A 15,648-nucleotide genomic window follows, 5' to 3' on the forward strand; every position below is an offset into this window, starting at 1 on the left:
CAGTCTTCTTCCAGAATTTCTGTATTTAAAAAAAAAAAAAAATCAAACAACTAAAAAAACACAGGCAGGTGAATGAGAGACTATATTGCTGTGTGATAGATGTTCAGGTACCATATTTCTTCATCTGCCTTCATTGAGCGTAGTTTCATAATGAGTGTTAACAGGCCAGCTTTAAACACTAAAGAGTACATTTGCAGTGTAATGTGTAGAGACTTGACTGGACAATTTCCCATTAACACTAATGTGCACTGCATGGTTAAATCACTAAACACCATGTTTAAAATCTACTTTCAGAAGTGCCCATTACGTTTGGGTGTTGGATTTTTTTAGAACAGTTCTTAGGCTATTAAACATTCATTGCTCTCACACTAGTCAGACAGAACTTCTCTTTTTGTTTCAGTTTAGACAGTTCATCAAAAGATACATTTTTGCAACAACTTCACATACTAAATGAAATTTTTAAAATGACTATTTAGAGCTGACACTGCTTAACATCTTCATAATGCCTCATCTAAAGATCTACTCATAAATGGTAAAAGCTTCAGATAAATCTATGATGTAACTACAGATTTTGTTCACAAATGGCAATGCTTATTTTTTTACAAGCACAATAGGCACTACACTTAATTTTGGTCACAATTATTTCGTCTTTAAAGACAAACTGAGTACATGCATACTTGTATTTGTTATTTGATCTTTTTTTGTGAATGCACATAAAACCAGGTAGAATACAGGAGCAAAAATATAAACATCAGGCAAGACTATGATTGTAAGTAAGTTCTAAGTGACAACAATGCAAGCATTAAAAAATAAAGTATGAAAACAAATCTCTCCTGCTCTTTTCTACCATACAGTCTAAGTGTGTCTGGTTTGTAAATCATGAGATCTTAAATGAAATGTAGCATAGTCTACGCATGAGTGGGATCATCTAATCTTATTGGGAAAAGGCACCACAGCATTGGACCAGCGTTTCCGCTAATAACGTTTGTTAAGGAAAACAAAGAGTTATCTGGGTGTATGCTGGGGAAGGGGAGATGAACAACAGAAATTCTTGAATGTATTTCATAGAGCAAACTGATATGAAAGGCCATCTACAGACAATGGGTAAGTTCAAATTAATATTGTGTGGCTTAGATCTGTAAGTGGACATGAACAAACGGAACCTACTACATTTACAACAGTTTGCTCTTTCTTTTTAGTGGCTTTGTGCAGTGGAAGTTTGCAATTACAGACAGGCATTTAATTCTTCAAAAAGCCCAATTTCTTCTTACTAGACAATAAAGTACTTCCTCTTGCAACAGCAGGCAAGCACTGAAGGCATCCTTAAAAATCTATCCCAAATGTGCTAAAGACACTTAATAATCTTTAAACTACATACAAACCATTTCCTCCCTGGTACCAGGATGTTGTAAAACATCTAATTAGTCCTTATAAGAGTGCTGACACCTCCACAGCACATAAAAGAGGACTTTTAATTTACAAAAGGCAACTCTGGTTGTCCTGATTTTTACCTTTAATTAGACTGTAAGACACAGCTCCGTGAGACTGCAGATGAATATTCCCTTAATTTGGCTGTTAACCAACATATGAGGTATCAGCTTAGGGTACCAGGTAGATTTGTGAGGCTTAAAATAAATATTTTAATATTTTGAATTGATTTTTAATACATATTGTCTCATAAATTATTTAACTCTCTAATGAGGTAGAAAGAAATATTAAAGCCAATATTTTAAACGTCAGGCAAATGACCCAGTTTAAAGGCAAAAGAGGACTTTTCTGTTGATTTTCTTGTGACAGTACCAATAACTGCCTAGATTTTGGAAATTGCTTTGTGAGGTTTAGATTTTATATTGGTGCAATAATTATGCTCAGTAGGGTACTGTACCTAGATAGGAAATTCATTTAAAAATGAAATAAGAGGCATGTTAAAAAATACAGAAAAGTCTGTTGCCCCAAAGGAAATATAAATAATTTTGAAAGTAAAAGTGTTTCTGTGGCAACATGAACTTTAATAAGTCAAAATTTGTAAGACCAGTAAGCTATACCCCAATGACAGGTAAATGCATGTGTCTGAATAAGAGGACCAGTGGAAATTATAGTCACAGAGCTGTCTAATGAAATCAACAGAAGTAAGCAATATAAGTCTAAGCACTTAATAAAAATCATCATCCAGCTCACAACATGTAACACAAGCCCTAAAATAAGGGGAAATCTGCATTGCGACATGTAAGGGCTTAGTGTCATCTGATCTGAGCACTTGTCTCTACAGTTGTCCACTCCAAACATGACAAAGAAGAAAGGCAGCCCAACAGGCCCTTCTTTCTTTGTGCCAGCACATCTGGAAGTGGCAAGGAGTTGGCTGCTGTCCTCTAATTCTCTTCCCAAACAGGAGCTTCAACAAGATCTTTATGCATCCTACTGTAATGAACACAAGATACATGAGACAGTAAAGCTGCTGTTGAAGTTACACACCACAGGAGAAATGTAAAGAATATGTAGAGTCTATCAGAAGCTACCTGAAGACATAAGTTCAGGCACAAAAGTAAAATTACCTTCCTGCTTTATAAAAAGTTGAAACATTGGGGAAACGGAATGTCTGCCCTGGAAGCGGGGAGAAAAATCATCCAACAATTTTGATTCAAATATTTTAGTAATAATTCAATGTCAAAACACTGAGTTATTTTATATAAAGAAAATAACCAGAATACTTAATCAGAAATTATTTTTCTTGCTTTCTTTGGAAATGTCAACTCAGCACTCAAAACAAAGGAATTATTGTCCTTTGCCCAACTCCTACAATCAGGATGTTGCAGCCATATAGATTTAAAGGTTCTGTACAGCCCTTTGCTACCCGCTCTTTCCTCTCCCATCTCTAAAAAAACTCCTGTCGAGTGTGTAAGAAGCTGCACGACAATATTAACAGATGGAATAAATACCAGGATGCTGTATAGTGGAGAATCATGCCCATCTCTACCTCAGTCACAGCCATCTCCCCTACAGCCATCTTGACCTACAGAGATTTCAAAGTAAGGCTTAGGGTCATAGAAGTAACCAAATCCTTTACCATGGATACAGACAGATTTGTTCAATATGAGTTCTCACCAACTATGGACTGATAAGGCTCAGTCCAGAATAGAGGGTTGTTAAAACCTGAAAGTACCTGCTACTTCAGTGTACATGTTACTGCCTGGGTAACACCTCCTTTACAATTGTTGTTCCAGAAGTTGAGAAAAAAGTTTGGGTTTTTAATAATTGAAATACACATTTATCTAATCTATAAGACCTAATACAAAATTTAGATGGCTCATAATGATCACCTATTCATTTCAAGGGAGAACACTGGAAAAGTCATAGGAGAGGATTAAATACAAATAAATTAAAATAACCAAAAAATTATTCAAAATATGATGACTGTGTTCATGACTACCACCAGAATTCCAATGTGCATCATAGTCTACATAGATGAGTATAAAAACTTCTCCATCCCATATTACCATGATGCATTTTCATACTATAACCTATGCTTTAGTTACAACTGGAGACACCTCTGTAGGGGTGGTAAAGCTACTTTTAAAAGAAATAAGAAAAATTAAAATGATCAAAGAGAAAGCTTCAAACATTATAAGATTGACGAGAACAGGAGCGATGTATTTGAACATGAGAAGACTTGGGAAAGCCTGAAAAGAGTACAGAAAATTAAAGAATGGTATAGGAAAGATTTTTGGGGAATGGCTACACTGCCTATATCATTATAGAATCATGTTAGATGAAAATAAAAAAGTTAGAAACGTGGTTAAAAAGTTTGGGTTGTTGTTTTTTTTTTTCCTACATGATATTATAGAAGTTATAAACATCAAAACATGAAAATTAAAAGTATATTTCCAAAAGCATTCACAAGGGATCGACAAATATGTGGAGTGATAATTAATGACAGTTCACATTTAAGGAAGTTCTCCAACTATTGAAGATCAGAATGAGACCTATGTAAAGGCAAGGGATTCTACTGAAAAACAAGTGACTCTCATGTATGATTGTACATTTGCATTTAGGACATATGAAGAAAAACTTTAAAATGGAACATTACTAGAGGTAATAAAAGCATGACTTATGAGAAAAGAATTGAGGTGGTTCAAGCTACAGAAGAGAAGCCAAGAGGAGGTGACCATATTACTCAAAGCATAAGTTATTGTAAAAAGGATACTATTTATCTATGGTAGAAAGGATGAGCAAAACTGGGCTTGAATTGCTGCAAGAAATTAGAAAATCTTTGTATAAAAAGTTAAATGCTAGAATAAATTTCCAAGGACGTTGCAGTGTTTCTTTCATCAGAGAAGTCTTGAAAACAGCTCAGGAAACATTTGCAAGAGAAGAGATAGCTGCAAGTTATCTCGGGACAATCTCAAAACTTTTCTTGTTTTCTCTGATTGTATACATTCCAAATTCAAACAATAAAGGTGATACTTCATTTTAGAAATGTCAGTATTCTAGATCACATGAATAAACCACTAAAGTTAGTCTATGCCCCTACTAACCCACCTATTTACTCCTGAGGCAAAAAACTAGTACCCTCTCTATTTCTGCTACTTCAATTTACAATGTTGATTATCTCTGAGTAATGGAAAGACTTATTCCAAACAGTTTTCAGACCGGCCAGACTCTTCAGAGAAACAGAACAGAGGAATAAGGCTATCTAGTTTTTTGTTTGTTTGTTTGTTTTCCCTAAAGCTACATTTTTCACAGATATATGATGTCAAATCAGCTACAGCTACCTAGCTTTTACTTTTAAATACAGGCAGATTGTTAATAGGCCCTCCAGAGAAAAACATGTAACAAAAGATAACCCTCTCCTTCTGCCTGGCTGTCGGCTCCAGCAATGTCAGGAACAATAAGAACAGAAACCAGAGCTTTGGCCAAGGCATTCTATGTGGGGCAAAATGAAAGGGAGGAGTGGCGGGCATCAGAATATTCCAGCCCAGACCCAACTCTAATCTGAACTAAACTCCTGCTGGTCTATTTAGATGAAGGCGTTCTGTGAAAGTCTTATTCAAATTCACCTGGAACAAATGTGCCAGCACCAATTTAACATGAGAATCACACTTCATCTTCCTTGTCTCAGTAGAGGCATGCAGAATCCACTAACCAGTTTGCCTCCACACTCCTCTTTCTTCTCTCATATTTAAACATACGATTTAAAGTACAGTTCCAGACAGTCTCAAACCATAACCATTTTGTTTACCAAAAGTAGTAAGTAAAGTGAATTTCATGAGGCCCGTATAATCGTGTTTGAATCATTGAAACAGTTGCAAGGCCCAGAATACAGGTCTTGTTCAATAAAGATATGTAAACTATAAGCTCTGTTTTTCTCTTCCACATCCTTTTAGATGTCAATGAACCAGTTTGTGTCATTGGTGAAAGGGTACAGGCATTGTTTGCTCTAATACCCTGACAGCATTCCCTGAGAGACTGGCCTTTTTCACTCTTTTCTTCTTCCTCAAGAACTGAAATCTCGTTTCTCATAACAGAGGTCGAGAGGGCAGAAACGGTTTGCTTGCAGGTGCCATGGCTCATCATCATGTAGTTCTCTGTGGGTACTTAAGGTTAGTTATCATAGCCAAAATGAAACAAGGAGATATTTCTTCCCAAGTGAAGTGACAATCCACGAACAAACTGTGATCTGCTCATCTTAAGTTTCTATGCCGTCTCACATCTCACGCAGCTTGCCATCCACAGCACAAAGCTTTTCAGCAGTTTAATTCAATGATTAATATACTGACAGTATATTAAATGAATGTACATATTTATTTTATTTTGGTGCTGGTGATTTTTTTCATCTTCCTTTTCATGTACATATAGTCAATGTTGCTAACTCCTTCAGCCAGAGATTTTATTCTTCCTATTAAAAGACAACAAAAGTATTCTGATCTCTTTTTACAGGCCGGGACTATGTCCAGAATTTTCCAAGAGGTTTAAAGGAAGGAATAGGACAAAAGGGCCAGAGCTAATAACAGACTTCGCTGCCTACAGACAAGGAGCTGGGACACCTCACTGCTAAGGCAGCTGAGCCCTGGGGCAGCCTGGCAGCCCCACATCTCAGGAGTGACCCACAGAAGTTTCATGCTAAGCAGTGAGCCATCAGGCAGGGCACACCCAGTACCAGAATATTTATTTTTCCCCATATTGGGCTCTTAAAAGCAGTGTGGAAAACACACTCTGGCTCTTGATGTCAAAATGCACTCACTTTTTCTGCTTTATTTTAAAGCAAATGACTTGGACCACAAAGATGGGAGCCATCCTCATTCCTCATTCCCTTTCCTGTCTAGTCATGGAACTGTGGGCATTCTCCCAGGAAGGAGACATGGTTGTGACACTCTTTTTTTTTTTTCTGCAGTAGTCTGTTTCAACACGTATGTTAGCTACGGTCCCAGTGGAGCCTCCCGTTGGATCAATCCTGCCATTTGCTCATTTCTGAATCACGTTGCTGCTGCAAAGCTGCTTAGAACAGGATGCTTCTAAATATGCCAAGAAACAGAACAGGAGGCACTAAGAGAAATTTTAAGATCAAAAATTGAACTGGAAAAGGAATATAAGGTATTCCAAGGGCTCTGCCAATAAAGTCTGACTTTTTTTCTTTTTTTTTTTTTTTTTTTTTTTTTACCAGCCAGCTTATATTAGGAAGCAATGTCCTAATTTTTAAGGAGAACTTTAGGCTCCATAGAAACTACCTTCTTCATGATTTACTCAATCATTACACAAAGGTGGTTTCAATATTCTTATGTTTCTCATTATTTTACATATGGCTATCCATTACAGCAGAAGAAATTACAAAACTCCTAGAAGATATTATCATTTTCCTATCTAGTAAACCTGATGAGTTTTCTATGAGCAGGATGCATGAAAAGGTGCCTAAGGAAACTGGATTACAGGAAATAAATGAAAATATGGAGAAACAGGAAAGGACAAAGAAAGGACGATATTTCACATACTCATATAAAAATGAGGGCAGAAGTGCTATCTTTGTTTGTGGAGGCTACAGCTCTCCTCTGAGCTCATTAATGATTCATTGCATGTCATAGGATTAGAAACAAGGAACGGGTACATCAGCAAGCCTGAGCAGCTAGCCAGATTTCTGACTCAACCATCCAGCCTTTGCAAAATTCTCCTCTTTTTGAAAACTCCCTATTCTTTCCTCAGAAAATAGTCCACAACTGTTTGCCTCTGCAGTACTTGCAGCTGTAAACAGTGAGGTACCATAAAGCCCTGACCTGAAAGCACAGACTCCGGACGTCAGGCCTGACCGTAGCAAACATGTGCTCTGCAGGGCCAAGAGAAAGGTGCCCGAGGCTGGCCTTGGTTACTGGAGACAGCTTATAATCCCTTGCCACCAACAGAGCTGGTGACAATAGGGGCGGAAACAGAAAAGAGTATTCATTGTTGAAAGTTCTTTACTTTAAAGAATACTCAGATGGGCCTTCAGCCATAATTTAAATGCTTCAAATTAGAGGTATATGCTTCACTAATGTTTCCACCAGCATCAAGAGGGCATTTGTCAAAGGCTTCAGTGGGAACCAAAATTACCCCTTAATGATTTTGCCATTACAAGACTTCTCTATTTTGCTATTGCAAATCATAACCCACAGTCACATCAACAAAACATTACAAAAACAAGGCTCAGGAACTCAGGAAGTCTTGGAAATCGCCCCTTTTGTCTGCCGGAAATGAAATGCCCTTCTCCAGTTTCAGTTTCTGCTGTTGCAAGTCAGATTGTGTTGCAGCACATTCTGCTAAATCAATCACACTGTAAAATACATTAACACTACTCACCCCCAAAATGTTGTTATTCATGTAATCTTAGGATGATGATGACACAAAGCAACCAAATCAAAACCATTGACATATACAGCTAATGTTCTACCCTCATCACATTGCAATGCTCTTAAGAGTTATAGACCAAATGGTGCTTACACATTCCATTGTATGTTGCCTCTTACACCACACCCGTAACAATGGCACCGTTGACATACACAGCAATGTGACTGGGATCTGCAACATTCAGCTCAAGCTTCCTCAAAGGGGAGAGCCTGCAAGTGCATATTTTATGTATAGTTTCTAATTAATCACTTAATTCGTGTCTCTGCTTTCATATGTGCTTTTACAACAACTTCAAAGATTAAAGAAAGCATGAAAAACAAGATGCTCACGGAATATTATTGTATAGAGTTCTCCAGGTAAAGCTAATGATTGTAGCTGTTCTGGTAATTAATTACTCAGAGCTATATAGTAGCTTATCAAAACCCTTACTATATAGTTAGATGTTTGTTTTACATCTGATTGCAATATCGACAAAAAAAGACAGAGAACTTCTATTTTGTAAAGTAAAAGTTGATATACTGAAAAGTTGCAACTGCGTGTCTGGAAACTGAGTAAAAACACATACAAATAATAATTAAAACAAAAAAAAAAGGCAAAAGCAAACTTGTATGAACTAATGGAAAATTTAGTTAAAAACAGAGGATGAAGATGGATTCTGCACATTTTTCAGGATCAAATGACCCGGAAAAAGAGAGAGAAAACCTTGAGTGGATAAAGTGTTTACAGTACAAATGAGAAAAAATAAAGTTCGTGTAACAAATTTAAGTAATTAAAATTGTAAAGGGACCTTCAAAAAGATTTTAAAAGATAAAATCTGGTATTTATATACCAAATGATATTTGACACTTTATTTACACAAAACCACATAATTTTCCCCTCACTACTGCATATTTCTTCCCCTTCTACAGTCATTTAGCTGCTACAGTATCTCAGACACAATCATTTTTTTTTTCCACATTTCGTCATTAGTTTTTGCATGGCAGTGGCTCCAAACATCCATAGGATATCTGCATCTGAGATGAAGTACCTACAAAAGACATGGGAGAATCCTGGTTCAGAGCAGTGGTCTAAACCATTTACCCAACAAAGACACTTTCTTTTCAGAAGAAAATGTCAAGTAAGTAAGAACTGAAACAGGTAAATGACAACTGAAGCTACGTGACTTTATTTTGTAGAGGCATTATAGAGGTTCCCCTGCCTGTTTTGAATAACTCTTTCAAACTATATATGCATGTCAGTAAGACCCTTCCTCACCCAGGTAACCCTGTCTTTGGACTAGCATGCATATTTCCACAGAAGTTTTTCATATTTTCATCCTCGTACCATTCCGAAATTACTTGGAGTTGTTACCATACCAATTCAAGAATGTCTAAATTTTGCTTGAGTGTTTGAAAATTGTGTACCCCAAACTGTAAGGCCAAAAGCAAGAGAATCAGCTACAATTTATTTCTCACAGCTACAGACCAAAGTTACTCACTTCAGCTTTCCCCAGTTCTGGCAATTCAGGGCACCATGAGTCATTATCCTCTCTTGCCAACTACTGTTTCAAAGCACAAATCTCCATAAGGGGAAATTAAACATTCCTACAATCTCGCCCTTCAAGAACCAAAAGAACTGTCTCACTGAGAGTGCTTCTTGACATGACACACAGAAAAAACCTCAACATTACCACTGCAGAGTAATCAGAAAATGTAATCATATTCCAGACCTGTCACTTCTTCTGTTTCCGAGACAGGCAAGCACGCTTCTGACATTTGGGGCTTGTTCCTGCTGTCACTGAAGTCAAAGGCAAACACTCCATTGGCTTGAACCAGCACAGATGCACTATTATGTTATAGAGCAGAGTTACCGTAAAAGAGGCAGGATCTTCCTCAGGAGGATAGATGTACATAGCTGAGCTGATGCTCTTCTCCAGCTATTCTACAAGGTAAGTTGTGGGGTTTCATAAAATAGGGACAAGCACTAATAAGATCAAGAGCTATTCTTCTTGTGACAGGGACCAAATTAAATTTTCATAAGATTAATTTACTTTCCCTATTTCCTCTAAATAAATAAATAAACAACACAACAGCAGAACAAGACAAGCTTATTCTAGTGCTTAACTAATTAACAGTACTAATTAGTGTTTAATGGCAATGATAATTATAATCACATCCCTGTGAGTCTATTGAGGCTGCCACATCAGATGGATTGCACTGCTCCCTCTCCCTCCACAAACTCAAATCAATATCACTTCAAACCTGACAGGGTCATTTTGTAAAAAGTGATCAGAGAGTCACCTTTAGTTTCTGTGCTACACTGAGAAATTCAAAAGCCTTTTGAGTGGTGGGAGGAAAAAGGATACAGCACCATTTTGAGTAATAAAATCAGTAAACAAAGTTCCTTGCTGTCCCACCTAAGCATCATTCTTTAGGTTTTCATTTGAAGCAGCCAAATATAAACAATCACAAAGCCAATATTTGTAGGCTCTGTGAAACTAGCATGTTTCTAATAAAAACACAGAACCACAGGATAATTTAGGTTAGGAAAGACTTTTGTAGCCCTGTATAACATTCGAAGTAGGGCTACTCAGACCAGCTTACCCATGGTTTTGTTTAGCCAAGCACCCAGCTAATACAACCACAGCAGACAAGAAATTCCTCTAAGGAATGGGCAGAAGGACACTCCAGCAATTCACTCTGCTTTACACAAGGCCACACTTGACCATTGCATGAGAACAGGGAAGAAATACAGGAAAGCTACCGAGCAGCTAAAATCTAACATATACTTGGCATGGTACTGAGAGACATAGATACAGGTCAGGGCTTCACACACACAATAAGCATATATAGCAGACGTACTATTACGAGTATTACGATAATAATGAATGCAACATGTATGAACATAAAATTCCAAGAAAACAGAATTTGGAGCATCCAGAGGTCAGAATTGAGAATATGACTGTTGTTTTCAATGCCAAAAGCAGAAGTACAGTAGATCTGAGTTTCATCATGGCTTTCATTGCTGTCATTAGCTCTAAACACGGCAGAGGAATCTTGTAATAGAGAGACAACTAACTAGGGAACACAGGCTTTTGATTTATCCTAGCTAGCCATCCTATCTTATTGTGATTTTTTTGTGTGTGCTTTGCTTTTTAGAAAAAAATACAAAATACAAATACAAAAAAAAAAAAAAAAAGAAAGCAGAAGTTCAAGTCTCTCATTTGCAAGAAAAATTGTCACTTCAAAAAAATGCTTGAGGGGCAGGGACTTGTCCCTGCTCCTTGGTCGCCACTCTCTCTCAATCTCTCCCACTAGGAATATATCTTTCCCTGTTATGCTGATTCCAGGAAGAAATCAAATATGCATTTCCACTAGTGATTAAAGCTCTGATCCCACAATGAGTTAAATTCAAGCTTAATTTAATGCATGTGAGTCATCCCACCAACATCGCCATATGCCAGACACTTTGTGGGACTGGTGCCTAAAATGAAACCAGCATGAATGAACTCCATTTTTGAGTTGCAGATCCAGGGTTGGAAAGTACATGAAGAGCTGAGATACTAGAACACAGTATAACATCGGCCAAGAAACTAAGCATTAAAAAAAAAAAAAAAAAAGAAAGATTAGATAAGCCTTTATCCTGGACAAAAAAAAAAAAAACAACAACCAACATACAAGAGCTGATGTTATTAATTAAGAAGTTTAATTCTTGTTATCCAACAGTGAGTGCTTCTCCAACAAAAACATGGCAAAATGCCTCATTTTAAAGAGCACATGCCAGATTTTGGATTTAACTCTGCCTTCTTTTGGCCACTACAGCATCATAAATTAGGTACATATTTCATTCTGCCCCACATGTTAGAATTAGGTCTAAACTAAACTCTCTTCCATATATGCAAAACAAAAAAACTTCAGGGATTCATAGTATTAATTAAAATCTCTAGCAAGCACTTATCATTTTACGTTTGAAAAACATTCTACAAACATTAGCTAAATAATTAGAACTAACTAATTAATACACTAATTAATTAATTATATGAGTACTGTGTAAGCCGCTTAAAATGGCTGCAACATTTTAGTAATGAAAGGGTTTGTTACAACAGTGGTAACTGTTAGCTCTACTGCAGGAACGTGTGCCAGAATCAGACTTGTAGTGTAAAACAAGAGAGTAGAACAACCTGTAACAGCTCGGAGTGAAATCTCAGTGCTTACATTGCTGAACATGTCTAAAAGCAATGAGCCCAGAATCTCTCTTCATTGACATTTTTGCCACCTGCTAAAAGACAAGTGTATTGTACAACAGTTACTCAAAAGCAAATCTGAATTATTACTTCAAAGCTCAGAGAAATCTCACACTGCTAGTAAACAATCATCTTCAGCCTTTTCACAAGGTATCCTATAGAATCATCTTTCCCTGTGTACTAAAACAACTATTTTAATATACATTTAAGCACATCTCCTGTAAACCCAGTGCATCATGTGCTGTATACAGAGTCATTGTCAGAAGAGAGCAAGTAATTTCTCCACAAATATCACCACTTTGTAGTTCCAAACTATCCAAACTATACCTCCTTCTCTAGACGGTTTGTAATTACACTACTCACAGGCTACAGCAGCTGGGGCTTACTCTGATTTGAACCTACATAGCAAAAGCCGCTTAATTCTGCTTTTCCTTTAAGCAGATTAGTTGAAAAACAAAAATGGGAAACTTTTAATACCAAAATATGAATTTAAAATCTAGAGTGTGCAAATATTTACCATGCTCTCTTCTCATAATGTTCCTGATAGCAAATTTATCCCTGACAATATTCATCTCCTGTAAACACTGGCAAAGCAATTTCAGAATTGTTATTCCATTGCATATTCAGTAGCTGCTGCTAGAGGTATTTTGTTCAGCTCTAATTAGCACAGTTAATAAGATCAATATTTTCATTACTGAATGCTGCAGTAAGGCAAAACATGCTTAAAAACTTACATTTACAAAATCCCAGCAAATATATTTCTTGGGAAACCCTAGTCTTGCAAAAGCAAAAACCCTCAAAATTGGCAGAAAAAAAGCCACTTTTGGTGTTTGTCATTTTGATGAGAACAGAAAATTAAAATTAAAACATCCATATTATTTCAGAATGCTTTTAAAGGAAAGAGGTATCTTTATTGTAATTGCTTTTTTAGTACTATTTACAGGTGTCCAATGGCTTTTTCAGTGGAAATAAACACTGAATTTGGAATTGCTCTCACAGCCCTTAGTGTTGACACTATCACTCTCTTTATTGCCTCATCTACCGTAAAAAAAACCTCAAACCTGGAAGAAGAAAAGCAGAGGCACTACAATTTAGTGACAGTGTTTAAAACTGGGCTTCAACAGTGGGAAATAGAGACCAAAGGGGGCAGCAGACAAAATGAGCACCAGGCCTGTGGAAAGAGCACAGTCCTTGGCATCCCTGCCCTGAGAACGGCAGCACCAGCCTTGGGGCTTTCAGCCTCCCTTCCACCTGCAGAAAGCACCCACTTCTGCCATAGAAGACACAATCATCTCTGCCTTCTTTGGACCTTGTCACAGCTACGAGAGCACCAAGAAAAAGGAAGCAGAATACATATGACAGACCTCTTGTTTCTCAGATATCTGATTTGATAGTTAGCATCCTTCATGTCTAATAATAATAGCTCCAGAAAGGATCCTGAGCCTGCAATTCTTCTTTTTTCCTAGCATTTTTCTGTTCTTTTTAAAGAAGAAATCTCAAATTTGTACTTGGAAAGCACTCTTCCATCCATCTACATAACCGCTCCAACTACAGCTTAATGAATTGACAATTCGCTGTGCCTCTCCTTCTGCAGAAATGTCAGTCAGGAAATTGTCACTGTAAACCAACCTAAAGTAATTCCGTGCTCATGTTGAGTAATTATTTTCAAAACAGTTCCTGCAGAAAAATATTATCAAATATCAAACATATTGTATAATTAAGCAGCAAGACACAACAGGGAGTAGAATATAGGTCTAGGTGCTTCATTAAGCATGAGGCTGAAGGTACAGGTTGAACAAGCAGAAAGAAGGGCATTATATTGCACAGCTTGCAACATAAAGCTGTTTGCTATGGTAACACATCCCGCACCTATTGAGGTTTTGCCACCCATTGTGTCCAGTTGAATTGTATTTCTTCATTTCCATGGCCTTCTTTTCTACTCACCTAGGCCTACTTCTTCTCCAACTAACATGCTACACTTGTGACTTTTAGCATCGAAGCTGACAAGATATTTAGAAGCCAAAACCATAAAAGACAAGACAAACTTGGCATAACACTTCTAGGAAAGGTAGGCAAAAATGCTGATGAAACATGCTAAGCCAGTCTCCACGCATATTCATTTTGCTACTAACTATATGAGCTCTCTGGAAAAAGTACCTGTTGTTTTTAGATGCCAATTATAGCAGCCTGATCTACTGTCCAAATATGAAACACTAAATTTGCAAAATGGAGGAAAGCTATTTAATAGGAGAAACATAAAGAGAAGCCGTTTGGGGACTTACCTGATCAGTAAGCTTCACATATTCATTTTTTAACAGACACAAATGCAAGCAGTGGGCTTAGAATTACAGAAGGCAGTATATGCGTGGCTAACTTGGAGAATCAAATAATACAATATTTTGACTGTATTGCTGTTTCTCCATCAGAAAAGAGCTAGCAAAGGGCTAGGAGAACAGAGGGTGAGAGCAGATGGTTACTTAGAAAACCTAAAACCAAACATACAAATAGAGTGTTCAACGGACAGTACTTCAAGCCAATGAAACCCAATTATTTTATTGATTCTCTACCTCCACTAGACCGAAAAAAATGAATTAGATTCTTAGCTGAAAGGAGGGGTACATAAAAAAAAAAAATAGAGATTTGATTCCTTGTCTGGACATAAAACTCTGGCAAGATGTGTTATTTCTAAAGGTGGTGGCAGATATGAACCATCATTTCCAGAAGCAGTCTTTTTTTCTTTTCATGAAACTGGGTAAACTGTTGCATGACAGATCTTCCACAGAAGAGATGTCATTCCTAAGCATACCTTTGTGACACAGACTGTAAAATTACCTAACAAGGAACAGTGCAAACATAACACATTTGGATTATAATTTTAACACTGTGTTTCTGTCACCTTTTGAAATTACACTATTGATGGGTGTGTATATATTATATACATATATATGTATATATAAATATGCATTTCCATAGTAGGAAAGCCAAAATTCCTTGCTACCTTAGGTGAGGAGAGGTGAGGACAGACCATATGCAGTGTTAATACAAGAAAGGTCTCTGCCAATGGACAGAGAGAGAAAGTGAGGGCAAAATAAGTCTTTTCTGCTTGGGTCTAAGATTAATAATCACCACTGTGGACAGTATTTATTCTGGAGACTCCATAATTGTGGTTGAAAAGGCAACAGCATTGCCCTCATCTCATGGCATTCCTACTCCAGGTCTCAGTTAGGCATGTTTTGCAAAGGAAAGCTGGAATTAATCCTATGTACGAAAAAGCCACTTACATCACTACTCCAAATGTTTGACTGCAGAAACCAAAATCAGATTTATACTCTTATGTTCTTAGAAATATTAAAAAAAAAAAAAACTCTAAAAAAAAACAGAAACCCAAAATGTTCAGAAACAATTGCCAGTAGTTTTGTATTTATTTGTTTGTCAGATGGTGGTCTGTGCCTAATAAACAATGCATCCTCCTAAGCCATCCAATTAAATTGAAACCAAACAAAGAACCAAAATCCATCTCTCTCTCTCCTCACCCCCATTCACAGGAAAACTTTGAT

The 15,648-nt window shown here is 37.0% G+C and overlaps 1 long non-coding RNA gene across 11 annotated transcripts in view; it reads right to left on the minus strand.

Moving 5' to 3' along the window:
- The window catches only part of LOC135580250 (uncharacterized), a 57,149-nt gene that overhangs the window by 25,118 nt on the left and 16,383 nt on the right, over window positions 1-15,648 (minus strand). The window lies entirely within an intron of this gene.

This window comes from Columba livia, chromosome 9 (assembly GCF_036013475.1).
Source record: "Columba livia isolate bColLiv1 breed racing homer chromosome 9, bColLiv1.pat.W.v2, whole genome shotgun sequence".
Lineage (NCBI taxonomy): Eukaryota > Metazoa > Chordata > Aves > Columbiformes > Columbidae > Columba > Columba livia.